The sequence below is a fragment of the Rhinopithecus roxellana genome, chromosome 10 (assembly GCF_007565055.1).
Source record: "Rhinopithecus roxellana isolate Shanxi Qingling chromosome 10, ASM756505v1, whole genome shotgun sequence".
Lineage (NCBI taxonomy): Eukaryota > Metazoa > Chordata > Mammalia > Primates > Cercopithecidae > Rhinopithecus > Rhinopithecus roxellana.
The window spans coordinates 97,798,675-97,824,832 of NC_044558.1; the positions used below are offsets into that span (position 1 = coordinate 97,798,675).

The 26,158-nt window shown below is 46.4% G+C and overlaps 1 protein-coding gene across 2 annotated transcripts in view; it reads right to left on the reverse strand.

Moving 5' to 3' along the window:
• WSCD2 (WSC domain containing 2) overlaps positions 1-26,158 on the reverse strand; it is a 131,860-nt gene that overhangs the window by 87,086 nt on the left and 18,616 nt on the right. Inside the window, exon 2 of one of the 2 annotated variants that reach the window (XM_010360633.2) lies at positions 6,502-6,682. The exons of the other annotated variant lie outside the window; for it this stretch is intronic. The gene's annotated coding sequence lies outside the window, so the exon portion shown is untranslated. The remainder of the gene's footprint in view (positions 1-6,501; positions 6,683-26,158) is intronic. 2 annotated transcript variants of the gene reach the window in all.

Sequence of the window (26,158 nt, forward strand, 5' to 3'; positions counted from 1 at the left end):
GTTCCCATATTCCCTCACCAAATCCCCACAGGAGCCCCCGAATCAAAATCCATGATTGTCTCTATTTTACAGGTGAGGAAACTGAGGCACTCTGCTGGCAGGTGGTAGAGCTGGGATTTAAGCCTGGAAATGTCTGACACCAGAGCCCAGTCTCTTAATTATAACAGTCTATGTAAGGCAGCTTCAGCCTTGAATATTTTTTAACGGCAAGATGCCTACACACGTTGGGAGGGAATGTGGGTGGAAAGTGGAGAAGCTGCTCAGATTACTATGGGAAGGACTGTGGACTTTGATGCAAGACAGACTAACATCCAAATCCTGCTCAGCCACTTGTCAGCTCTGGGAACTTGGGCAAATGACTGGGCCTCAGTTTTGTCATCTGTCAAGTGGGGACAGTGATCATAATTCAGCACAGGGATTTGTAAAGATCCAGTGAGATAACGCTGTCAAGTGCATAATGCGGCCTGGCAAACACTCCACATTCAAGGAGCAAGATGGTTGCTCCTTGGTTGGTGGTTGGATGAATGCACAGCAGGCTTTGGGGAGAATGGCCCAAACTAAGGTGGAGATAGAGGTGAGTTTATGCCAGATCACCTGGTAGGGCAAGGGTGTTCAAACCCCCGATAGTCCCTAACATACACACACACACACACACACACACACACACACAGACTGAGCCAGGAATCAGCTCTTCCTCAATGGCTTCCTGACTTCTGATTGGATCAAATAAAGGCCCACAGTGTGTGCAGACCAGTGACAGGACTCCTGGCTGGACAGGAAGCACACTCAGGCCCCTTCACCATAGGAGTAAGAAGGATGCTGACGCCCTGGAAATAGCAGAGCCTCATTCAGCATCCCCTGATCCCAGCATTCACCTGGCAATCAGTTCACAGGTGACTTGGATCTGGCCTCCACCAAGGCTGGTCTTGTGGGAACCCCTGAGAAGCACCACTTCTCCCAGGCCTGACCAAGGGATAGGATGAAGGCAAGGGAGGGTGGGGGGCCTCCTGGCCATCAGCCATAGAAGCTTCTGATTCTCTGAGTTAATTGAAGAGTCTTCATGTCTCCTGCTGAGCAGCTGAAGAGCCCTCTGGAGCCTCTTTTCAACTGAAAACAGTAATTTGCAAGAACTCACCATGCCTGGAGCAGAAGGCCTTTCTCACAGCCCAGAGCCAGTGGGGCCACTCTGAGGCTCCGCAGCTGCTCAGGCTGGTGGCTGGTGGGAGGGTCTGGGCTGAGGATGGGAGGGGGACATCTCAACAGTGCCCTGGGATGAGCTGGGGCTTTGAGAGTGAAGCAGCAGCAAGGGAGCCATGTCTTGTGTCTTAGCCCTCTAGGCTGGGGGCTTAAACAACACACATTTATTTTTCATAGTTCTGGAGTCTGGGAAGTCCAAGATCAAGGTGCCAGCAGATCCAGTGTCTGTGGAGGACCCGATTCCTGGTCTTCTCACTGTGTCTTTCCATGGCAGCAAGAGAGAGAGAAAGAGAGAGAGAGACAGAGATAGAGAGAGAGAGAGACAGAGAGAGATAGACAGAGAGACAGAGAGATAGAGAGACAGAGAGAAGCAAGCTATCTCCTGTCTCTTCTTGCAAGATTTCTAATTTCATTCATGACCTAAACACTTCCCATTGAAGATTAGGGCATTAGCTTGTGAATCCGGGGGGACACAAACTTTCACACCATAGCACCTGGTGTGTTAGCTTCCTAAAGCTGCTGTAACAAATTACTGCAAACTGGGTGGCTTAAAGCATCAAACGTTTATTCTCTCACAGCTCTGTGGGACAGAAGTCCAAAATCAAGATGGTGGCATGGTTGGTCCTCTCGGGAGGCTCTGAGGAAAAATCTGCTCCGTGCCCCTCTTCCAGCTTCTAGCAGTTGCTGGCGATCTCTGGCATTTGCTGGCTTGTAGAGGTGTAACCCCAATCTTTTTCTCTCTCTTCACGTGGCATTCTCTCTGTGTGTCTGCATGTCTCTGTTTTCTTTAATAAGGACACTAGTCACTGAATTTAGGGCCCACTTGAATCCAGTACGTCCTCAACTTAACTAGTTACAGCTGCAAAGACTCTATTTCCAAATAAGATCCAATTCTGAGGTTCCAGATGAACATGGAATTTTGGGGGACACTCTTTAGCCCAGTATATCTGGCACTGAATGCCACCTGCTGCTGTGTGACCACAGACAAGTGCCTTAACCTCTCTGATCCTGTTTCTTCATCTTTAAATAGGGCTAAAAATAGGACCTTTGTGATAATTGGGTGTGATGACAAAGTATAGCAAGTGATCATGAGCACAGACCCTAGCAGGACCTAGTCTGCCACCTACTTGCTGTGTGACCTTGAATAAGTTACCTAACCTCTCTGGTCATCCATTCCCCTGTCTGTAAGGTGTGAATATTGAAAGAGATCATGGTCCTCCTTCCTCTTCCATAGTCCCAGCTTCTTAGAGGTCTCTGACAGCCCTCTAGGGTCCAAGGGAGCCCCCAGGATTTCCAAAAACCCTAGAAATGATATATTAACTCTCAGCAATGGTGCAGCTCTGTGCTTTGGCTGGATTTGAACTGACTGAATGCAAAGCCTATTCCTTCTCAAGACAAGTAGAATTCCTCATCAATAATATTTGTCAGTGTTTCTGATAGTATTTCTTTTTTGTTTAAGAATAAAAAGAATTCTTATTTAAAATCATACAGTTTGACAAAATTCTTCCCAAATATTTACCTTTATTTTACAAGCAGGTACACTGAAGCCCAGAGAAGGGAAGTAACTTGCCTAAGTTCACACAGCTGGTTAGAGGTGAAATGGGGATTTGAATTCAGTTTGTTTGACTCCAGGATGGAAACTGTTAATCCAGCTGTTTAATCACCTCAGTAGACCATAAACTATAGAGCAGAGAAGTACAATATGAGCCATATGTATAACCTAAAATCTTCTAGAAGTTATGCAGAAAAAACGAAGAAGGAACAGGTGAAATTAATTTTGATAATATATTTAATCTATTAGATCTAAAATGTCATTTCAACGTAAGTGTGAAGCATTATTAATGAGATATTTCACTTCTTTTTTTCATATAAAGATTTAAAAATCTGATGTGTATTTCCATGTCCAGCACACCTTACTGCAGTCTCGCCATATTTCAGTAGCCATACGTGGCCAGTGGCCACCATAATAAATGGTGTAGTTCTAGCGATATGGATGTCTGTGCATTTGCAGAGCTGGAAGACTAGGTTCTTTTGGCTCCAAATGAAGACGCACCACTGACCTTCCTGGGCGGGAGGTAAGAGATTTGAGTGACTTATGTCTCTGTCACCCAGACTAGTCCAGGTACCCAGTGATTCATTTCATGGGCACAAAAGCCCCAGCCTCTCCCACCTTAGCACAACCTTACCCTGGCTGAGGGCTTTGTTTGCTCTGAAGCCGGCCTGGTCTCATGTGGACCTTTGAGCCCAGCCTTAGCCCAGGGACCCCTGTGGATCAGAACTAGCCCTGCAGAGATGCCTAAAACAGCTTCTGCAAAAGCCCACAGGACCGAAATCCCATGACTTGCTTTGAGTCCCAGCTCAGCCATTCCTAGCTGGGAGAACTTGCTACCATTCTGTAAAATCAGGGTCAGAAGAATACTTCCTCTTTCACAGAGTTGACAGGAGGATCAAGTGGGGCTCCATAAGAATCACTTTTATCTCTTGAACACTGGCATCATGTCAGACATTGATTAAGCGTGTTACCCAGAACTGCTATTTTTATTTCCATTGTATAGATAGGGTCACTGAGTCTCTGAGAGGTGAAATAAGTTGCCCAGCAGCACACAACTAGCAAGTGATGGATTCAATGATCATAGATCCTTTCTCAGAGGGTGATTGTGGGACTTAGATAAATTAGTAAATTAAATTAAAGCACTTAGAAGAGTACCGGGCAATAGATTTTTGGTCTCATTATCATCATCGTCATCATTATTGTCAATATCATCATCCCTGCCATCATCATCAGCATTAATATTTACATCATCACCATCATCATCATTGTTGTCTTGTCACTGTCTTTGTCATCACCGTCATCAACGTCATCATGATCACTTATATTCCTGTTTCTCTCTGTGTGTGTAGGGAGTACACAGCATAGTGCTGGACCTGCATTAAGTGACTTTCCTAACTTAGCTAAGCAGTAAATTGTGCTAAAACTAACCCATAACAGAAAAAAAAATAAAGGTAAGGCTGAAAGGTGGTTCTTGTTTGGAAGACACACATACAAGCTCACACACATATATCCAGGACATTTTCTTTGGCTAGAGAACACTGCCAGCATACAGCTTTGAGAATGCCTTTGGGGAGAGAAAAGCAAGCTACCTGCCACAGGTTCTGCGGGGCTTATTCTCCCCTTTCCAGTACAAGAAGGCTTTGGGAGCACAGCCTCTGCCTTCAGCTTCTTGGCCACCCTGTGGGGAAGCTGCCAAGTAAAATAACCTCCCTTGGGTCTTTAATGTGCTGCTCAAATAGCGAGGACCTTGTTTGGGGTGTTATATCAACACTGCCAACCAAATTTACAGAGTCACTGCCAGTCAAGCTCTGGGCAAAACCAACAGTGTGCTCTTTGGCTACCGTTCCTCTCACCCAGGGAGGTAGCCTCTCTCTGACTTCTTCATTCCTCCATCCATGACCCTGGAAAACTGTCTTGTGCCCTGTTCCCCTACATGCTGCCAGTCTAATGAGATCATTAAAGCCGGTGACTGTGGATTTTTATGCAGATGTTTGCATGTCAGAATCTTCCTAAACTCCAAGCTCTGGGTGGGCAGGAAACAGAGAGAGCCAAGAATGGGATTTCAAGAAGGGGAGTGACTTTGGCACCACTCAAATCAGTCACAGATGAAGCCTCCTACCAGCTCACACTGACCTTTCAAACTTGATGTTTCTGTCGAGGCCCATGGACAGCCAAAGTTTGCAATTCTGTGCTCTCAGCAGAGCTAGGGGAATACCCTAGAACAGTGGTCCCCAACCTTTCTGGCACCAGGGACTGGTTTCACTGAAGACTATTTTTTCACGGACCTGGTGGTGGTGGCAGGGGGATGGTTTCTGGATGATTCATGTGCATTATGTGTATTGTGCACCTTATTTCTATTATTATTACATTGTTACATATAATGAAATAATCATACAATTCACCACAATGCAGAATCAGTGGGAGCCCCAAACTTGTTTTCCTGCGACTATACGGACCCATCTGGAGGTGATGGAAGACAGTGACAGATCATCAGGCATTAGATTCTCATAAGGCGTGTGCAACCTAGATGTCTTGCATTTACAGTTCACAGTGGGGTTTGTGCTCCTATGAGAATCTAATGCCACCACTGATCTGACAGGAGGCAGAGTTCAGGCAGTTATGTGAGCAATGAGGAGCGGCTGTAAATACAGATGATATTTTGTTCACTGGCCCACTGCCCGTGAGATCTCCCCCATGAGATAGGTACTAGTCACAGTATCCCCATTTGACAAACAAGGAAACTGAGACACAATGAGATTGATAAACTTGTCCAGAGTCATTCAGTAAATAAGTGGGATAACTAGGATTTGAACTCAGAAGTCTAAGGCTGTATAGGCACATGGAGGGGCATCCCACACAGTCTTGGGATGAGAAGTCAGTCTTGGGATAAGAGATGTGTAGGGGTGACTTAATGGAGGAGATGGGGCAGGATAAAAGGGCATTTGAGGGAGACATGGAGGTGGTGATCCAGGGAAGATATGACTTGCTCAAGGTTTCTGGCTGAAAAGTGGCAGAGCATGATCAGGATCCAGGACTTCTGCCTCCAATCCCGTGTTTCTACTACTTCATACCCTTGACCTCGTGAGCCCTGCTGTCTAACCAGCTAAGCTAAACCAGGGCTCAGCAGGAGCCCAAAATAGCTACGGCTTCCAGGCAAAATCAGTGCTGAGTCAATGTTGCCCCCATTCATCACTCTGACTTCAACCTTGTTATTTTCAGGCAACAGGGCACTGAGAATGAGTTGAGACAGAAAGAGAGAGAGAGAGAGAGAGCCTCCTTCAATCTTGCTGCATTGCTGAGTTTCTAATGGAAAATTTGTTATTTATTTGAAAAAAAAAACGATGGGACATCAGTTGATTGCAGCCCCAGGATCATTTTACCCGTCACCCTCTTCTAGCATTGATGCTCTCCAGAATCCACATTTCATCCAACAGTGGGGTTTGCATGGGGTTGACCCTAGACTCACCTCCAAAAATAGGTCCTGCCTAGCCTAAGCCAATCAACATGGCCCATATTCCTCTCCCACCACAGTGATTGGTTCAGAAACAAGCAAGTATTCTAATCAGAAACAATAAGCCTTTGGCTGGGAGAGAAAGAGTCTAGATTCTTGTGGATTTGGGCATCTGGGAAAAGTGAGTTTGGCCTCCTGACACTATCTTGCTACCATCAGGGCAGCTGAAGCCTAGGGGAAGGTAGAGATGCAGAGAAACTAAGATCTCATGAGCTTTGTTTGAGCCTGGATCAAGCCATACCTGAAGCAATCCCTTGCGAATTTTGATGTCTGTGAGCCAAAATAAGTTATTCTCTTTTTAGAAAGTCCACTTGAGTTGTGTTTTGGTCATTTAAAGCACACAAAAAAATGTCTTCCTCAAGTTATAACTGTTGCAGAATGACCACCTGGTTTTGGGCAGTGGAGAACACACAAGCAAACATCTGGAATAGAATGACAATTGAGGAGTTGGAGTGGTGCAGGGGAGGGTCTTTCTGAAACAAAGATTTAGGATGATCATGAGTCCAAGAGGCAGAGTCAGCTCTGCAGAACATTTAAATGCAGCCTATGGCTTCCTCAAGAAAGAACAATTACAGTAATGATTTTTGTCTATTAAATACTTGGTTATTATATTTTGTGCTTCATCTCATCTTATCATTCATATCACCATGTAAGGTTCAAATATCCCCATTTACAAGATGAGCAAACTGAAACCCAGAGAGGAGAAGTGCCATCCCCTAAAGCACACAGCAAAGAGTCCGGCCGCAGTGGCTCACGCCTATAATCCCAGCACTTTGGGAGGCCCAGGTGGGTGGATCATTTGAGGTCAGGAGTTTGAGACAAGCCTGGCCAACATGGTGAAACCCAGCCTCTACTAAAAATACAAAAATTAGCTGGGCGTGGTGGTGGGCACCTGTAGTCCCAGCTACTGTGGAGGCTGAGGCAGGAGAATCACTTGGACCCAGGAGGCGGAGCTTGCAGCGAGCCAAGATCACGCAACTGCACTCCAGCCTGAGCAACAGAGCGAGATTCTGTCTTAAAAAAAAAAAAAAAAGGAAAAGAAAAAGAAAAAGAAAAGGAAAAAGAAAAAAAAAAAAAAACCGCAGCAAATAGACAGTGAAACTGGGCTGGGACATAGGTAGGTCTGACAGGGAATCTCCTGCCCCAACACATCAGCACCTCTGTAAGAACAGATGCATGGGAGAGATCCTGCTTACTCTCTGGTGGATCAGATTTAGTATCTGTGCCTGTGAGCCAATGACAAAGTGTGTGAATTTCACCGGGACCACGTTCTCCATTTAACCTTGGCAGACTCCCAAGGGCAATAAACATTCCCCCAAAATGGCAAAGAACTTTGCTGAAGCCAACAGAGGATTTTGCTTAGGAGCAGACACCCTAAGAATCTCAATGTAGAAATGTCTGGGATGTTCATTCCCACTGCTGGCATCAATCTTTAGACATAAGATTCATTAGATGACCCCATCACAAAAATACCAAGAGCAGAGTCATTTACTGAGTTCTACATTCACACTCACAGGCCTCTGAGGCAGGTGCTATGATCATCCCACTACACAAATGAAGGAGTTAAGGCTCAGAGAGTTGAAGTCACTGATCCAATATTACAGAGCTAGCAGAGCATTCGGACAAAGATCTGACTCCCAACCAGGAGGCTTTTCAATACATCAGTGTTTCTCAAAGTGTAGAAGCCATCTCAGCATAAGGGAAGTTCCAGTGTTAAATACCATTCTATCATAAAGTGAGAAAAGTATTCACTTTTAATTTTCTTTCAAGATCTCTGATGACATCAATAAAAAAATCTCAGTTTGGTGCTAATAGAGCTTCAACACCTCTCAAATGCTTGCTAATCTGCCTTTACAACAGAGAGAGGCCGCAGGTGTAAAATCCCAGGCAGGTAATGGTGCCTGGCTAGAATTGATCTATCTTGTCTTGGTTTGGAGTGTTTGTAGTGATTAACCTCTATTTAGGGAAAGTCATATTGATTTCATATTTGCAGGTAAGTTAACTTCCTAAATAAACAACTTTTAGTAAAAAAGTAAATCAATTCCAAGAAAAATGGCAAATGTGGGAAAAATTGCAAGGCTGGTGTGCTGATGATTTAAGTTTGGGAGATGTCTCCACCTCACACTCAACTAAACTCCAAACTTCTGCCTCATCAACTCAGCAAATGGGAGGGTCCCACATAGAATAAACATGTAACCTTGGCATCAGCCCACACTGGGCTTGCTCTGTTGAAGACAAAATGCTGAGTAGGGTGGGTGCAGTGGCTCATGCCTATAATCCCAGCTCTTTGGGAAGCCAAGATGAGAGGGTCACTTGAACCAGAAGTTCAAGACCAGCCTGGGAAAGATAGCAAGATCCTATCTGTACCAAAAAAAAAAAAAAAAAAAAAAAAAAAAAAAAAAAAAAAAAAAAAAGTAGACTCCTCTTTGGGGTAACAGAGCCTGGGTATGCACAATAGAAAAATCTTTGACCTTTAACAGCACCTGGAACCATGATTCCTCCCCTCAGAACCAAGAAGACTGGGACATGGCCAGGACCTGAACTCTGGAACTCTTTCAGAAGTGGGGGGTCTACTGGCCCAGAAGATCCAGGGTTAAAATCTACCTCAACATACTTTACTGTAAATGGTCAAATTCAAATTCAAAGCCCTTTAATCAGACCCTGCCAACCCACCACTCCTAAATCTTTTCCCTTGCCCTCTGATCCCTTAAAATTTGCTCCAGATCCCAAATTGGGGAGCCTGACTTCTGTCTCCTTGCCAGCCAGGTTTACAATAAAGTATTTCTTTTCTCAAAAACCAGTGCCATAGTTGTTGGCTTTTATGTGCATTGGGCAACAAGTCAATTTGTTGGTTAGCAAATGAGCTCACATGAAAAGAAGACTGGGTACCCCCTTTGTCCCCACCTTCTCCTACATCACATCTCTCAAACCCACCAGGTCAGATGAAGTGTTCCTGGACTGGGATGTGAGGAGTTATTGGGCCTCCTTGTCTCCTAAGCATTGTGACCCACACAATGTGGAGATGCAGGCAGATCTGTTGGAGAGAAAGCTGTTGGGGCAAGGATGGCATTCCTCAAGTTAGATTCAGGCTGGAGGACTGGTGTTGTCCACTGAAGCGAAACATTCACCTACCTAGGACCCTGCAATTCCACTCCTGGGTATACACCTACAAGAAATGAGTGCTTAAATCTCCCACAAGATTTGTACTAGAATGTCGCTAGCACCTCTGTTCATTAGGATCCCAAACTGGAGAAAATCAGCCATGTGTCCTTCAAAAGGAGAAAGGATTAAAATTGAATGAACAAGAAAGAAACTGCTGATATATGCAACAACGAGAATAAATCTCACGGATATAACATCGAGCAAAGGAAGCCAGGCACAAAAGAAAAGACAGAGCAAGATCTCATTCATATGAAGTTCAAGGACAGGCAAATTAATCTCTGGTGACAGGGTTATCAATTAGGAAGCAATGCAAAGAAACTTTCTGGAGTGATAAGAATGGCCTGTATCTTGACCTTGGCAATGGTTCCATGGCTCTGTAAGTTTGTAAAAATTTATTGATTTTGTACTTGACAGTATGTAAGGTATACCATTGTAGGAAGTTTACAAACGTCCCCATCTCTGCAAAAAAAAAGATTTAAGATTAAACAACAGTATAAATAAGTGAAGGGCTACAGGTCTAGTGGTAATGCCAACCACTCTGTCATGGGTCCTGGGATGTAGAGAAGACAGTGACCCACTGGGATGTCAAAGGCAAGCAATCATGGATGCCACTATGTGTCATTGATTTATTCATCTTTCCAGGCATTCACTTACTCTTTTAGTATCTTTCCTTTTTTTTTTTTTTTTTTTGTCCATGCTTAGTATATTAGTTTCCTATGGCTGCAGTAACATATGACCACAAACTTACTAGCTTAAAAAAAAAAGTAAGGTCATTCTATTCAGTTTTGAAAATCAGAAGTGTAAAATCAAGAAGTCTGCAGGGCTGGTTCCTGCTGGAGGCTTCAGGGAGAATCTGCTTCCTTGCTTTTCCAGCTTCTAGAAGCTGCTTGCATGCCTTGGCTCCTGGCCCCTCCCTTTCTTGCCTGCATTCCATCACTCCAACCTCTTCTTCTATCATCGCATCTCCTGCTACTGACTCAGGCTCTCCCTGCCTCCCTTTTATGAAGATCCTTGCGATGACAGTGGGCCCATTTGGAGAATCCAGGATAATATCCCATCTTAAGATCCTTAACTGACTCACATCTGCCAAGTACCTCTTACTATGCTTAATGTACCATATTTGCAGGTTCCAGGCATTTGAACGTAGACAGCTTTGGTAGGGCAGAGGAGGATTATTCAACCCACCATACTTAGAAAGAAGGATGGTATAGACTTTTTCTTTTTTTTTTCTTTTTTTTTTTTTTTTTGAGATGAAGTCTCACTCTGTCGCCCAGGCTGGAGTGCAGTGACGCGATCTTGGATCTTGGCTCACTGCAAGCTCCGCTTCCCGGGTTCATGCCATTTTCATGCCTCCACCTCCAGAGTAGCTGGGACCACAGGCGCCTGCCACCACACCCGGCTAATTTTTTGTACTTTTAGTAGAGACAGGGTTTCACCGTGTTAGCCAGGAGGATGATCTAGACTTTTTACGAGCTCAGACTTGGGAATCAGATCAGACCCATCTGCATTCAAATACTACTTATTAGTGGTATCACTTAGCTGATGACCTACCACTTATTAGCTTCATGTCCATAGGAACACGATTCAGCCTCTCTTGAAGCCCCAGTTTTCCTGCCTATACAATGAGGTATCACTCTACTTCCTCTGGGTTTTTTGCGGAAGTAAGTGAAGTGATGTTTAAGTCAGTTAGAGAGACCGGCACAAGGTACAGGCTCAGCAGACAGCCTGTGCATGCAGTGATATCTTAAGAATGAATGATATTGATGGAAACAGCCATTTACCAAGTCCAGGGTACTTTGCTACCCAAGTCTGTCGGACTCCAGAATCCATTAGAAACTGTTCTGGAAGGGCCTCCAGGTCTGAGCAGAGGTCGTTTGGAGAGAGAAAAGAGAAGGCCTTACTCCCAGCCCCTCCAGAAAATGGAGGAAATGCATTCTCCAGGATGCTGAGAGGGTCCGAGCCCCGTTCCTCTCCCCAGCAGGGAATAAACATCCGAGCTTTTCTGGTGGCTGCCTGTCATTTATCAGAGATGGAATTTCCTTGGCACTTTGGGAAAAACAGATGCCAAGATGCAGAAAGAAATAGATTTTTTTTCTTTCCCCCAAAAGTAGAACTTGGCTCATACATGTGTGGGGCACATTGATACAAATGGAATGAGAAAGCTCTGGGAGCCCTGGGGACTGAGGGTGTTGCTTGCATCTGAGTGTGAAACGGGTTGGGGGGCTGGGGATCCCCCAGCCCATTTTCCAAGGCATATGTGCTTGATTATTCCACCCGTGAGTCTGAAGGGGGCTTGGTGACCCCTCCCTCCGAACAGGCAGGATTCCAAGAGCTTCTGGAGAGATGTGAGCCTGCAAGGAAGATTCTGAAGAAGCCCAGAGGAGGAAATGAGAAGAATGTGGCCAATGTCTTCAGGCTTGGAAGAGAATCTGAGGTCACCGGTCCCTCTGCCGTCCTTCCTTTCCACCCTCACCAGTATTCTATGGCCAAGGGCAGGCATACCTTGGTCTACCATCTTACCCCATCTCTGCCACTTGGCTTCTGTGCAACGTTGGGCAAGTGACTTCTTCCCTCTGTGAGCCTCATTGTCCCCATCTGTAAAGTGGGGAGGATGGTGATGCATGGGCCATGATGAGGGCTTGAGATGACAGTGCACAGTGAAGCCATGGTAAAACCTGCATGCGAGGGGTCTCATTCATTATTCTGATCAGGTGGAGCTTTTGTTCTACAGATAAGGGCATTGAGGGCCCAGAGTGGGAAAGCAACTCACCCACATCACACAGCCCAGCTGTGTGCTGCGTTCTGACCCATTCTGGACCCACCACAAGCTTCCCAGGCATCACAGGACTGAACGTGCTGGTCATAGGAATGACAAAACAAGAATTATGCAGTGAGCACTCGCTTTCTGCTGGGCTCTGTGCTAAGCCGGGCTGCCAACAGAGTACCACAAACCAAGTGGCTTAAACAACAGAAATTTATTCTCTCCTGGTTCTGGAGGCTGGCAGTCAGAGGTCAAGGTGTTGGCCGGATTAGTTCCCTCTGGGGGCTGTGAGAGAATCTGTTCCAGGCCTCTCTTGAAGCTCCTGGTGGTTTGCCAGCAATCTTTGGCATTCCTTGGCTCATAGAAATACCACCCTGATCTCTGCCTTCCTGTTCCCATGTCCTTTCTCCTGTGTTCAAGTCTGTGTGCAAATTTTCCCTTTTTCTAAGAACACCAGTCACATTGGATTAGGGGCCCACTCTACTCCACTATGACTTCATCCTAGTTTTACTAATTCCATCTGCAATGACCCTGTATCCAAATCAAGTCACATTCTGAAGTCCTGGGGGTTAGAACTTAAACATATGAATTTGGAGGGAGGAATACAATTCAACCCTTTAGGGACCCTATATGCATTATGATATTTTCTTATAACAGCTCTGCAAGGTAGATTGGAATCAATATTTCTATTTTACAGATGAAGAAAGTGAGGTTCAGAGAGCTGAAAAACTCCCCTAAAGCCACATATACAATGTGTGTTGTGGCAACACCAAGATTTAAACATCAGGTTGCACCCTTCCAAATTTCATTCTCTCTACCACACACCTGCCAGCCTCCGAACACATGCTTTCATCCGTCATCCCAAGAATACAGTTAGGTGACTTCTGTTATTATTACCACTTTACAGGTGAGGAAACTGAAGCTCAGGGAGGTGATGGGACAAGGCCAACGGTTGCAAAGCTCGTCAATGGCAGGGCTGGGATCTGAATGCAGGCAAGTGCCTCCTGAGTTTGTGCTCTTGACAATTTCACCCCACTCCAACTGAGAAATCCTGGGTGTGCTGCACCACACAGTACAGCACAATATAATACAGTATATTGTGTTGTATTATCTATCACATCATATATCATGTCTGACATGGTTTGGATCTATGTCCCCACCCAAATCTCATGGTCAATTGTAATCCCCAGTGTTGGAGGTGGGGCCTGGTGAGAGGTGATTGGATCACGGGGGCCGATTTCTCTCTTGGTGCTGTTCTTGTGATAGTGAGTGAGTTCTCATGAGATCTGGTTGTTGTTTAAGTGTGTGGCACCTCCCCCGCCAGTCTCTCTTGCTCCTGCTTTGGCCATGTAAGATGATCCTGCTTCCCCTTTGCATTCTGCTATGATTGTAAGTTTCCTGAGGCCTCCCCAGAAGCCAAGCAAATGCCAGCATCGTGATTCCTCTACAGCCTGCCTAACTATCAGCCAATTAAACCTCTTTTTTTTATAAATTACCCAGTCTCAAGTATTTCTTTACAGCAATACAAGAACAGACCAATACAATATACTATCTTGTCATATCCTATAGCTACAGAGTAACTAGGGTGGGATTTAAAGTAAGCTCTGTCCACCTCAGACTGCAGGCTCTGAAGTGACTCCTTAGAATCAGCCCATCCCACCAACCAAATACCTGCAGAACTCACAGCAACGGTTCATTTTCACGTTGGGTCTTGAAAGAAGCTCACCTTCAGAAGCTACCCTTGGCAGCCTCTAAAGGCCAAGCAGTCACACTCCTCATCCCGACAAGCTCCTAAATTAACTATGAAGCTGTAATGATGTAACATGGCTCTTATGTCATCATACCATGTCTAATATCTCCACGAAGGCCCCTGGCAGAGCCCTGGTTGGGCAAATTCTCTTTGTCTCAGCACATGGGGAAACCTCAGGAGCCCTCACAGCCAGAAATACCCTCAACAGTACTGAACAGTACAGTTGGCTGCCAGAGGCAGATTGTATAGGAGAAAAGCCAATGCTGAGAAAAACAAATGATGGCAAGGACCGTCCTCCCACGCCTGCATTCCCCAGCAAGAGATGCTGCAGGGGCTTTCCGGGGCAAGGAGAGAGATTCCTCCCCTGGGCAGAGCCAACTCATAGTCGAAGAGCAAGAATAAGAATTCCTCATGCTCAGGTGAACCCAAGAAGTTGCAGTGGGGATTTCAGAACATCACTAGCTCATTTGTTTCAGCAAGACAGCCATTCATCAATCTATGAGAGTTCATTGAGCATCTATTGATGTGCCAGGCTCTGTGTGCTGGGAACGCAGAGATGAACAAGACAGAGTCTCACCCTCCATGGGGGTCACGACTGAGTGGCCAGAGGCATAACACTGTAGTACTGTGAAGCCCTAACTTAGCCACTTTGCTCTCTGCCTTGGTTCTCTCATCTGTGGAATGGGCATACTGTGAGTAGTTTCTCTCACAGCGCTGTTGTGAGAACTAAATGTGTCACTATAACAAAAGAGGCTTAGGACAGAGTCTGGTGTACTGAAAGCATGACAGGCACACTGGCTATCAGCACCAGCATCATCACCAGGGCTGTGATGGGGAAGCAGCAAGGACTAAGGAAAGCCAGCTGGAGAAAGAGGTGTCAAGAGTGATACCTGAGAAGATGATGTCATATTAAGAAAAGGAAACCGGATGGAGAACAGCCAGGGCAATCTCCGGAGGTGGGACAGGATTGTGTCCCTTTCAGAGACACAGAAGAGGCTACGATGGCTGGAGCACAGTGAGCTTTGATTTTATTCTAGGGGCCACAGAAGTTCTTTAACCATCAGATGTGTGTTTCCAGGAAGAACTCTGGCTGTAGTGTGCAAGATGTTACAGAATCCAGGCACGAGACATATGGCTTGGATCAGAATAGCCAGAGGTGAAGGTACAAGCATTAAAGACACAAAGAGGGTAATGTTGGTTCCACGAGGGCGGGGAGGGATCTGTTTTGTTCACCATTGTACTGCCAGTGCCTGGCACAAAGGGGGTGCTCAGGTAATACTTGTGGCTTGAGTAGGCATGGAGGGCGAGGGAGAGGGAGGACTTGAGTATGATGACTTGGGCAGTCAGCAGGATGTCAGGGAGGGATGCAGGGCTGGGACAGGAGACCCGGAAGTCCCCCGGGATATAACATCCCTGTTTATTCTGCTGTGAGAGAAGCATCATTGCCTCCTCTATCTTCCAGAGATGAAAATGGAGACTCAGAGAGACAAAGCAACTTACCTGAGATCACACAGCACAGAAGGGGCACATATTGGGCCTTGCATCTAGGGCTGTTTTGGTCACTCCTTACCTGGCCCAATGGCCCTGTGTGTAAGGAACTCCCCCCAGGGACTTGTCATAGGGGAAAGGATGGGAATACGCTCAGCCTAACACCAGATTGTATTTCACTGCTGAGAGCCTCAGGCTCTTCTCCAGAGTGAAACCTTGCAGCCAAGTTAAAGGGTGGCCTTCATTGCTGGCTGTGTCTCAGCGGTGTGCTCTGAACTCGAACCTCTCCTACTCTCTCCCTTTGTGGCTGCTATCACCCACGCCTCTCCAGGGGCAATTTAATCTCTGGGTGTCCAGTTCTCTGACATGCTCCAGAAACGAGGTCAGTAGGGTGAATTGCAGCATTAGCATAAAGTATTGACCCAGAGGTATATGGACACTGAAGGACTTTATGTGTAGCCCACACTCAGGCTCACAGCCTCAGACATTCCGTAAGTACAGGCTGTGCAGAGAACGCGGAAGGAATCTGCCGAGTGTAGGATGTTGGCTGACATGGTATCAGCCTCAGACAGCCCGTAGTGGCTGGGTGTTTGCGTGGCCTCAAAGGAGCCTCCCACAAGTTATGAGATAATTTCCAAAGGAATTCATTTGTATTTGATTTCCCTAAATTTTTCTCTCTTTCTCATTTCAAGCAGGTGGACAATTTTGTTGTGACCCTCAGCCCCAAGAATATATTTGCAGGGCAGGAGACAGTGTTTGCAGGAAGCCAGTCTAGAGTCACAAACACAAATGTCTACCAGGGCAAAGGAAGGGAGAGGAGGCTGCTTGCAACATGATGAGGAAAAACAAATGGAGGAGCTCACCCAACTCTGGGTAGAGGACTTGGGGGAGACAGCAGCTGGCACTCAGCTTCAGCCCATGGTTGCTTGGAATATCCATAAGAGAATTTGGACATCTGGGTTTTCATAGAAAATATTCAACTTTTTAAATCTTGGAAGTTAAAGTAATTAATTTAAAAAGATACAAAAAAGGGAAAACTGTGGGGAGGGTAAAAAGATCAGTCATGGCCAGCAGCTCCGGGGGTAGGAGAGAAATAGGTGGGGCCCAGAGGATTTGGGGGCCATGAAACTCTTCGGTATGACACTGTAATGGTGGACACATGTCATGACACACTTGTCAAAACCCAAAGACTGTGCAACACGGAGTGAACTCCAATATAGGCCATGAACTTTAGGTAATAATAATATATGAATATTGGTTCATCAGCGGTGCCAAATGACCCTCACTAAGACCAGATGGTCATATAATAGTGGAGTGAGGGACAGAGTGGAAAGAGTATATGGAGGAACTCTCTGTACTTTGCTATTCAATTTTTCTGTAAACTGAACACTGCCCCCCAAAATAAAGTCTATTATGACAAACAAAAAGCAAACAAACAAACAACCAGGAAGCCACAGAGAAACATCTGGGGCCCTCATTCAATTTTACAACTGCCTGTTTGCAAATTCTGTTGAAAGCTCATTGATGAGCTTATGGGTTGGGGTCCTGGGGAGGAGAGTGGAGGTGAGAAGGTGATTTATCTGGGACAGGGAAGAGGCCAGAGGTTCCAAGCAAGTCTTGGCAGTGCCTGAGGGAAGCATCTAGACACGTAGTGCCAGAAATACCAATGTGGGCAGAGCTTCGCCTGTTGCTCCAAGCTTGGCTCAGAATAGCAGTGTTTCTAGACTTGGAGGAAACACGCTGGATGGCTAGTTAGGGTTTGGTGGTGACCAGGGAGATATTCAGCCATCCTGGGAGCGGAGGAGCCTCATTAATGACTGAAATTAGAGTTTTTCTACAACTCAGTGGAGACTCCAAGTCGAATTTGACTTAATTTAAAAAGATTCAAGAAAGTTGGCATTTCTGGTACACCTGCATTTGTGGGCTTAAATAGATTTCTTGAAACCCACAACCCACACCTGTCCACCTTAGCGGAATTCAACAATCTGTCAAATCAGATTTTTTAATGTGTTGGCTCCTCAAATATATAGACGAGGTAGGATTTCAACCCATTCTTAGAAAGGCTCTGCTCAACAACCCAAGGTCATCCCTCTACTACTAGGTCCCGCTTATGGGGAAATGAACACTTATGAAGACCCTACTATGCACCAGCCTGTACATGGGTATTATGCTAAACAGTTATAACTGCTACTATTGATTGGGTGCTTACTATGTGCTGAGCTATCCTGACTTGTTAACCTGTGAGTTAAACCCATTGTACAGAGGAGGAAACAGCTCAGAGGTACTAAATGGTGGGTTGAGGTTGCCTGGTGCTAAGTGGTGGGGCCAGGACATGGACCTGGGCCTGCCTGGTTTCAGAGCACATGTTCCTCCCGCTCCTGTTTGTGAAGAACCAAATCTACTGCCTTCATCTTCTCACCATCTGACAATCTATTCACACAACGCAAAGCCAAATAAAAATTATATTTTTTGCTCACGTGAGAGTTTTAGAGTTTTGGCAAGCATTTAGGAAGCATCTGACAAACACTTTCAAAATATTACATTTGAACAATATTTGAACTGCAGCAGATGGCTTGTTGGTATGTGTGTGGGGGGCACAGCCTGGGCAGTGTCAATGTATATTTCAAAGAGCTCAACATGCCACTTCATATGTGGGGTCTCCAACAGTTCCCTACGTCTTTTGAATAACCTGGGAGAGGTCGGGAGTCTTTTCAGATCATCTTCATCTTCCCAGACAATATGGGAGGCAGAATGATAACAATAGTATTTGACATTCTTAATATTTATGGAGCTATGTGCCAGGCACTGGGCTGTGCTCTTCGCATAGATTATCTCATTTAAATCTCACCACAGACCTACAGAGGAGGTACTATTCTTATCCCCATCATCTGGATAAGAACACTGAGGCTCAGAGAAGTGATATAAACTGCCCAAGGTCACAAAACTCACAAGTGGTAGGGCTGGGATTTGAAGCTACATCTCTCTGACTCACAGAGATCACATACCCACCACCAAGATTCCTGGGGTCTTCCAGTCGTAAGCAGGGCCTTTCAGTCAGTGTTGACCTCTTGGGACTATCATAAGAATCCTACTGCCATTTCTTCTGTCAGTCAATCAGTCATTCAACAACAGAAAATGTATCGGATCCTTATTCTAGGCTTGATAAGACACATATGGCTGAATAAAATTTTGTCTCCCCACTGAGAGCCATGATTGGTGTATGCATATGGTACTAGCTGTACATCAGGAAGAACAGTAATTCTAGTCCTGGGGTACAGGGTCTGCCATCATGCCCTTAACAGTACTCCCATACACCAATTCTCCTCCATCCATATCAAAACTTACCTGTCCTGTGTCCCATTCTTCCACTTCCAACATACTAATATGCTAATAGCAAAACCTTATCATATCTAGGCTGGAGTGAACCTTAGGAATTGTCCCCATTATATAGATGAGGAAATTGAGGCCCCACAAAAGAATGTGACTTGGCTGAGGTCACAGAGCAGATCCAGAACCAAAACCCAGGTCTCCTCACTCCTCTTTCAGAATTCTTTCCACAACATTACCCTGCAGCTGCAGGCTGGGATCTGGGGCATTCTCACCATGTCTCACGTGGTACTTCTAGGTGGTACACAGATAAACTCTTCTTAAAATGTCAATAGTTATGTAATTATTTTAATGGGAATAGTTACAAAAATCGTAAGTGCCCATCACACCTTGATTGCATATGTATTACTGCTTAGAATGAAGCAATAATAAATAATGAGTTCATCTGGATTCATGAAAAATATGCAGCTCTGGGAAAGTTATTGAAGATAGATTAATAAATGCTGAAGTTTGCGGACTTTATTAGTATGAAAAAGAAATGCTATTGGAGGTGATTCTGGACTCCTGTGCACGACAGTGGGAAGATGTCTTTCCTCTGAGAAGCTTCCTGGAACCCTCTTGTGGCAAGTAGAATGCTGTCCCAAAGATATCCACGTCCTAATCCCCATATCCTGTGAATATGTCACCCATCATGCAAGCAAAAGGGACTTTGCAGATGTGATTAAGCTAGGAATCTTGAGAAGGGGAGATTATCCTGGATTATCTCATGGATACAACATCCTCCCAAGGGTCCTTATGAGAGCAGCAGGAGGGTCAGAGTCGGAGAAGGAGACATGACAACAGAAACACAGCCCAGAGGGGTACAATTGCTGGCTTTGAGGACGAAAAGGGGTCATGAGCCGAGGAATGTGGGTAACATCTAGAAGCTGGGAAAGGCAAGGAGCCCATTTTCCTCTGGAGCCTTCAGAAGGAACTCAGTCCTGCCAATATCTGGATGTTAGCCTGGTGAGACCCATGTTGTACTCCTGACCTTCAGAACTGTAGTAGAATAAATGCGTGCTGTTTTAAGCCATCGGGTTTGTGGTAATTTGTTACAGCAGCTATTGAAAACTAATACACCCTTCGCAACTCCAGGACACCATCTACCCACTCTGAGGACCCTCAGGGGGCCCTGAACTTCCCTCCTGATGCCTCTGCTTTCTCTAATCCAGTAACAACAGGAATATCTTCAACTTAATGCTTTACGACCATGTGTTGAGCATCACACTTCATCTAGACTAAGAAAAACCTTCCAGTAGCATTAAGGCAAGCAGAACCACCACCACCTCCATTTCTCAGATCTGTCTGCTGTCTTCCATTTGCCCCTCCAGACACGCTCTCCCCCTTCATCTGCCCTGCTGTCTACCTGGAGGTGGCCTGGGGGAACCACATCAATGAGCTTTCTGCTTCCCTGACCTCCACTAGAGTTTGGCAAACAGGATGCCCTGGCAGGATATGGGAAGCTGGGTCAAGGATGTTCAGGGCGTACATTTCTTTCCCCATCACCTCTCCCTCGGTGAAGCCACCAGGGTCGGCTGAGCCCCTCTACCAAAGAACATGGCACTGCAGGTGACCCTCTCCATAGAGCTAATTTTTCTAGGTTTCTGCACTTCATCTTTTCAGGCTTGGGGGTGATAACAGCTCCCCACTACTGCTAACTCTGGGAAGCTGCACCATCACTTGTGATTTTCCCACATCCTGTCCCTATGGTTATAAGCTCTCACTCTTACCAGCATCCCCACTGATACTGCAGAAAATGCAGATGCAGCACAGATATGTGCCATCACTTCCAAGGTCAGGAACCAATAAGGGGTAGAGACAGTGGTGGAGGCTCAGTCTGTCTAAAACCCTCCGCCAGAGGTTGCCAGGATGGCTCATGGAGTGTGGGCTACAGAGAGCCACAGAGCACAGGTTTTATTTAATTATTTTCTTGACTTGAATTCATCACTAACATTGAGCCAGTGGCAGCTTTTAAATACAAACCCAGCCTCTAGGGCTCTTGAAAGATAAAATGAGCCGCACCGTTCTAAGTGCTTTCTGTGTTAACTTCTTTAATCCTCACAACTCTACAAGATAAGTACTCATGCTAAATCAGTTTTTTGTTGTTTGTTTGTTTGAGACAGAGTCTCACTCTGTCACCCAGGCTGGAGTGCAGTGGTGTGATCTCGGCTCACTGCAACCTCTACCTTCAAGAGATTCTCATGCCTCAGCCTCTCAAGTAGCTGGGGTTACAGGTGTGTACCACCACACTTGGCTAATTTTTGTATTTCTAGTAGAGATGGGGTTTCACCATGTTGGCCAGACTGGCCTTGAACTCCCAACCTCGGGTGATCCGCCCACCTTGGCCTCTCTCCCAAAGTGCTGGGATTATAGGCATGAGCCACCATGCCCAGGCAAACTCAGTTTTAAATGGGGAAACAAAGGCACAAAGGTTAAACCACTTGCCTGAGTTTAGGGATCTGAACCTAGCATATCGATTGGTTCTGGTAAGCTGAGCCTCCAGATGTGGCATGGGCTCCCAGCTCCACCATGGTCTGCAACAGGCCCTTCTTATACCACCCACCTGGCCCCCAAAGGCCCATCGGGCTTCTGGGATGGCCCTGGTTAATTCCTGGGACTCATCTTTATCCCAGAACAGGCTCTGCCACCAAGAGGGGAAGTTCGTCATCATCCCTAATGTGGCTCACCCTGAAAATGCACTATTCAGGGCTGAATTACACAGCATCAGTACCTGCCCAACCCTGTATTTCTCTGGCCACATCATGGATTTCTGATTGTGTCCAGCGCCTGGCTGGAGCCTGTGGGAGCCCAGCGCATATGTCCTGTGCCCAGGAGCACACAGAGCCCTTGTTCTCCTGGCCTTCCACCCTGCCCTGCTCAGGTTGAACCCTTGCCTTGGCCTGAATGGGGCTCTCACTTTATCCTTCCTTGGTCACAGCCCACCAATGGGGAAACCAAGCCAAGCAGAGGCACTTTCTAAAAATCTCTGACATTGGAGCTGGCTGGGCCTCCTTCTTCAAGTGCAGCACACTCAGAATGGGCAGTTTTGCTGGGTTTTACTTCTCTTCTTTTTCTCTTGGCCCTTCCTCGGGTTTCCTCTGAGCGTTCCCCCAGGCGAGCAGAGTGCAGTTAAATGCCCTCATTGTGAGAGCAACTGCAGTGTCCCCGATGCCTGGAGCTGGATCCAGGAGAGCAGTGACGCCCGTGGAAGGAGATCAACGGCCCTCCTATCACAGAGCCATTCTCCCATCTGGGCCAGTGTGTGCAGGAGGAGGGCTGGGAGGGAGTTAAGAGAATGTTGGAAAGAATTGGCTTGACCTCAGGGGAGGCAAACACAATTCTAGAAAAAGATGAGAAGTGTTATCTGTCCAAAGAGAACAATTAATTGGTCATTAGCCCATGGAGTAGGTTTTCATCTCTAAAAACCCTCAGACGTGAGAGAGAGGGAACTAGATCAGATCCCAGAGGGTGGCCTCAAGGGAGTCCCCAGTGAGTGTGTGGTTAATCAATATTCATGGCATTCCGGGAGATTCCCAGGAGGGCTGCATGGATCAGGAGGCATGGCAGAGTTAGGCCTAGATTCTAATCTTGACTTGCATTCTAAATGGCTGTGTACCTTGGGTGAGTCCCTTTCCCTCTGAACATCAATTTCCCCAAATATATAATAAGAGTTGAGTCCACCTCTGATCTTGATTCAGTAAATTCTGTACTCCATCTCTTCCCTCTTCCTGACTAACAGAGCCCCATCCCTGGGAAGGAGGTCATTTGCCAATTCCCAGGGAATGTGTTATGATTGGCCCAAACCAGTGGTTCTTAACTGGGGGCAAGTTTTCCCCCTCTCCACCTGCATCAAGGGGATATTTGTCAATGGCTGGAGACGTTTTTATTGTCATGATTGCGGAGGAGGTGCTATGGGCATCTAGTGGCAGAGGCCAGGGATGCTGCTCAACACACTGCAATGCACAGGGCACTCCTCAATGCCCGCAAAAAGAAATTATCTCACCACAAATGTCAACAGGGCTGAGGATGAGAAAGCCTGCAGTAGATGGTAGGTCAGCAGTTTGACCAGTAGATGAATCTGCGGGACCTCATGGGATTGAACTCTCTGGGAGAGGGCACAGGGAAGGAGTGAAGGACGGTGAAGGAAGCTTGAGTGCTGACCACACTGGACTCAGCCAAGCAGAAGCTGAGCACCGGGGCACCAAGGGGCCAGGGTGTGGGCTCATGCTCAGGCGGCAGAAGGCCAGATCCAAGAAGAAACTCAGGTCAGAGGAAGGGTTGCGAGGTAGGTACCGAAGCCAGACTGCACTAGGAGGCTGGCTCCTGGAGGCTCCAACAAGGGGTCTTTTTTCCAGAGCTTCTCGCAGAGGTCTGCCCAAGTGCCTGCTGGGTCCAGCAACATTCAGCCACTTCGGCAACCCCACTGGGCTTGGCACCTGGACTTGTGTGCGGGGGCAGTCACTTCTGGGCAGGGTGGGCAGAGAGAGTGTCAAAGGGAAGGTCAAAGTGGATCCATTCCCAAGCACACACTGAGCACCGACTGCATATTGGGGTCCTGCTTGCCTCTCTCCTGTGTCACTGCATCCTCTTTACTTCTGCTTCTGTGCTCCGGCCAGGCATGCTATGTTCCTACCATACTCCAACTCCACCCTCTGTAGGGGACTTTCCGCAAATCCATCCCTCCCCCTCGAATATCCCCACCACCCACACCCCTTCGCTTGGTCGAGTCCTGCTCATCCTTCCCATCCCAGACTCCACACCTCTTCCTGGGAGAGACCCTTTCAATCCCCCGAAATAAACCAAGTCTCCCTCCTCCATGTTCCCGTCACACTCTAGCCTCTCCCTTTGGAAAGCTCACAACACTTCCTTTAAATAACTTATTTACAATTAGAGAGGGTGAATTCTATACTCCCTCCTCTGCCCAGAGGGGAAAGACAGAAGAATGGTTAAGAATACAGCCTTTGGCATCAGTCAAAGGCAGGTTCAAACCCTGGCTCTGCCACCAACTGCATGACGTTGCAAACCCCCTCACCTCTCAGAGCCTCGGTTTTCCCATCTATAAAATGAGGGTAAGAATAACACCACCCTCATAGGGCTGTTGTTAGGATTAAATAAGTTCCTCCTTGCAACATGCCCAGCACCTAATAATCCATCATCATGATTATAATAATGATTATTACCATCATTAGCATGGTGGTTAAGAGCATGAACTCTTGGGCCAAGCATCGAAAGTCAAATTGCCTGACCTCACTGGACCTCCATTTCCTTGTCTGTGAAATGGGAACAATAATAGTTCTTACCTCTTAGGGTTGTTGAGAACATCACATGAGCCAGTGTATGTGATGTCCTGAGAACAGTGCCTGGGGCATGGTAGGCGGAACATAAGGGTTTGTTATAATCATGTTGTAAGAGCCAGGGGATAGGAACTGGGTCCATCTTGTTCACGGCCGTATCTACAGTAGGTGCTCAACAAATACTTGTTCACGTTTCTGCATAAGTAGCACACAGCCTAATTGTGTGTGTGTGGCAGGGTGGGGCGCACATCATGGCCACACCATCACCATCTGGTTGGGGCTATATGTAGTGGTATATAAGATACTCTGGCCTCCAGAAAGCATCCCCCTGCCACTCCAGGAAGCCCGAGCACTGAAGGCTCAGCCTCAGCTTCGTCATCTGTCAAGTGGGCCCTCAACAGGACTTTTATCACAGGAATGGGGGCCTGGGTGGTGGGGGCCGATGTTGGTGCATACTGAAAGCTTCTGACAGGCCTACGGGGGAGATTTCCAAAAAGAGAGAGTGGTAAAATATAGGGAGTTTTTGTTTGGTTGGTTGTTGGTTTAAACTGCAAAGCCAGTGTTGTGATTGGCTTCCATTCCAGCATTTAATTAAATTGACATCGAGTCTCTGTTGTCTTTGGGTGAAAAGAAATAAAAGACCCTTCATTCGCTCAGAGGTTTCCTAATGTTTAGCTTGACTGAAAATCTGTTGCAATCCCTCAGTCCCATTCTCTGCCCAGTCCCTGCCCATCCCACTGGGCCAGGGAGATCAAGGTTAAGGACCAAGAGGTTTCACATGGCCAGGGATCTTTGTGAATTTTACAGGGTTTCCTGCAAATCACTCTAAAGTGAAGCCTTCCAAAATTAGCATGCCAGTGAGAATCCTTTGATCATGTCTCCTCTGCTGACTAAACAGAAAGGAAAGGGACACTGGGGTGATGCCTATTACCTGAAGGTGAGTTGTGCCTCCTTGAGCCCCCACCTTGAAGTCAGTCTCAGACTCTGAGTCAGACATGCCCAGCTCCACACCTGCTGTGTGGCTGTGGGCAACTCACTCCACCTCTCTGATCCTCAGAGGCCTCATTTGTAAAAATGGGATGATAACAGTAATCACAGGATATTGTCAGGGGCTTCAGTGAAGTGGTCCATCCACAATGTTTAGCCTGGTTTCTGGCACTTAGTAAGAACTCAATAAACAGCAGTCATTGTTATTGTATAACATCAGCCAACACTTGCAAAGACTCTAGGCTTGGCTTCCAAAGACCTAGGTTCCAGCCTGGTTCTACCACTCATTTCTGAGTGGTTTTTACTCACATCATGTTACCCCTAACCTCTCTGATCTTCCTCCATCATATGATGAGAGGAATTCAAGCCCTGGAGAAGATAATGAAGTGGATGAGAATGATCACCATCATAAGTATAATGGTAGTTCCATTTATTAATTTATTCTATCACTGAACTGTTTCCAAAACCCTTACCCCCCACACTGCTCCCACTGCCATTGCCCCAGGCCAGGTCCCACCATCTCACACCACACACACTTATTCATTCAACAAACACGTAGTAAGCACCACAAAAGCCAGGCCCCCTTCTAAGTACTGGGGCTACACTGGCGAATACAGGCGAACATCCCAGCCTTTGTGTGCAGCGGTTTTCAACTGGGGGTGGTTTTGCCACCCCTTCCCCACCTGAGGGGGCATTCAGCAAATGTCTGGAGATGACTTTTGGTTGTCACATGTTACCGGCATCTACTTAGTAGGGGCCAGGGATGCTGCTCAACATCCTACAATGCACAGGTCGGCCCCCACGCCACACAAAGAATGACCGAGCTCAAAATGTCAGTAATGCCAACGTGGCAAAACTCTGTTCTAGAGGGAAGACACAGGCAGTAAACAAAATAAATAAGTCATTCACAGGGTAGATTCGAAGATGATAAGAGCTATGGAGAAAAGACAGAGCTGTGGTGGGAGAGGCCAGGAATAGGGACGGAGGGGTGAAAATGTTGGTGATTGGATTTACCAACGATCTTATGTGGGGTAGGAGAGAAGGAGTATGGCCATTTTCTTTTCTTTTTCTTTTTCTTTTCTTTTTCTGA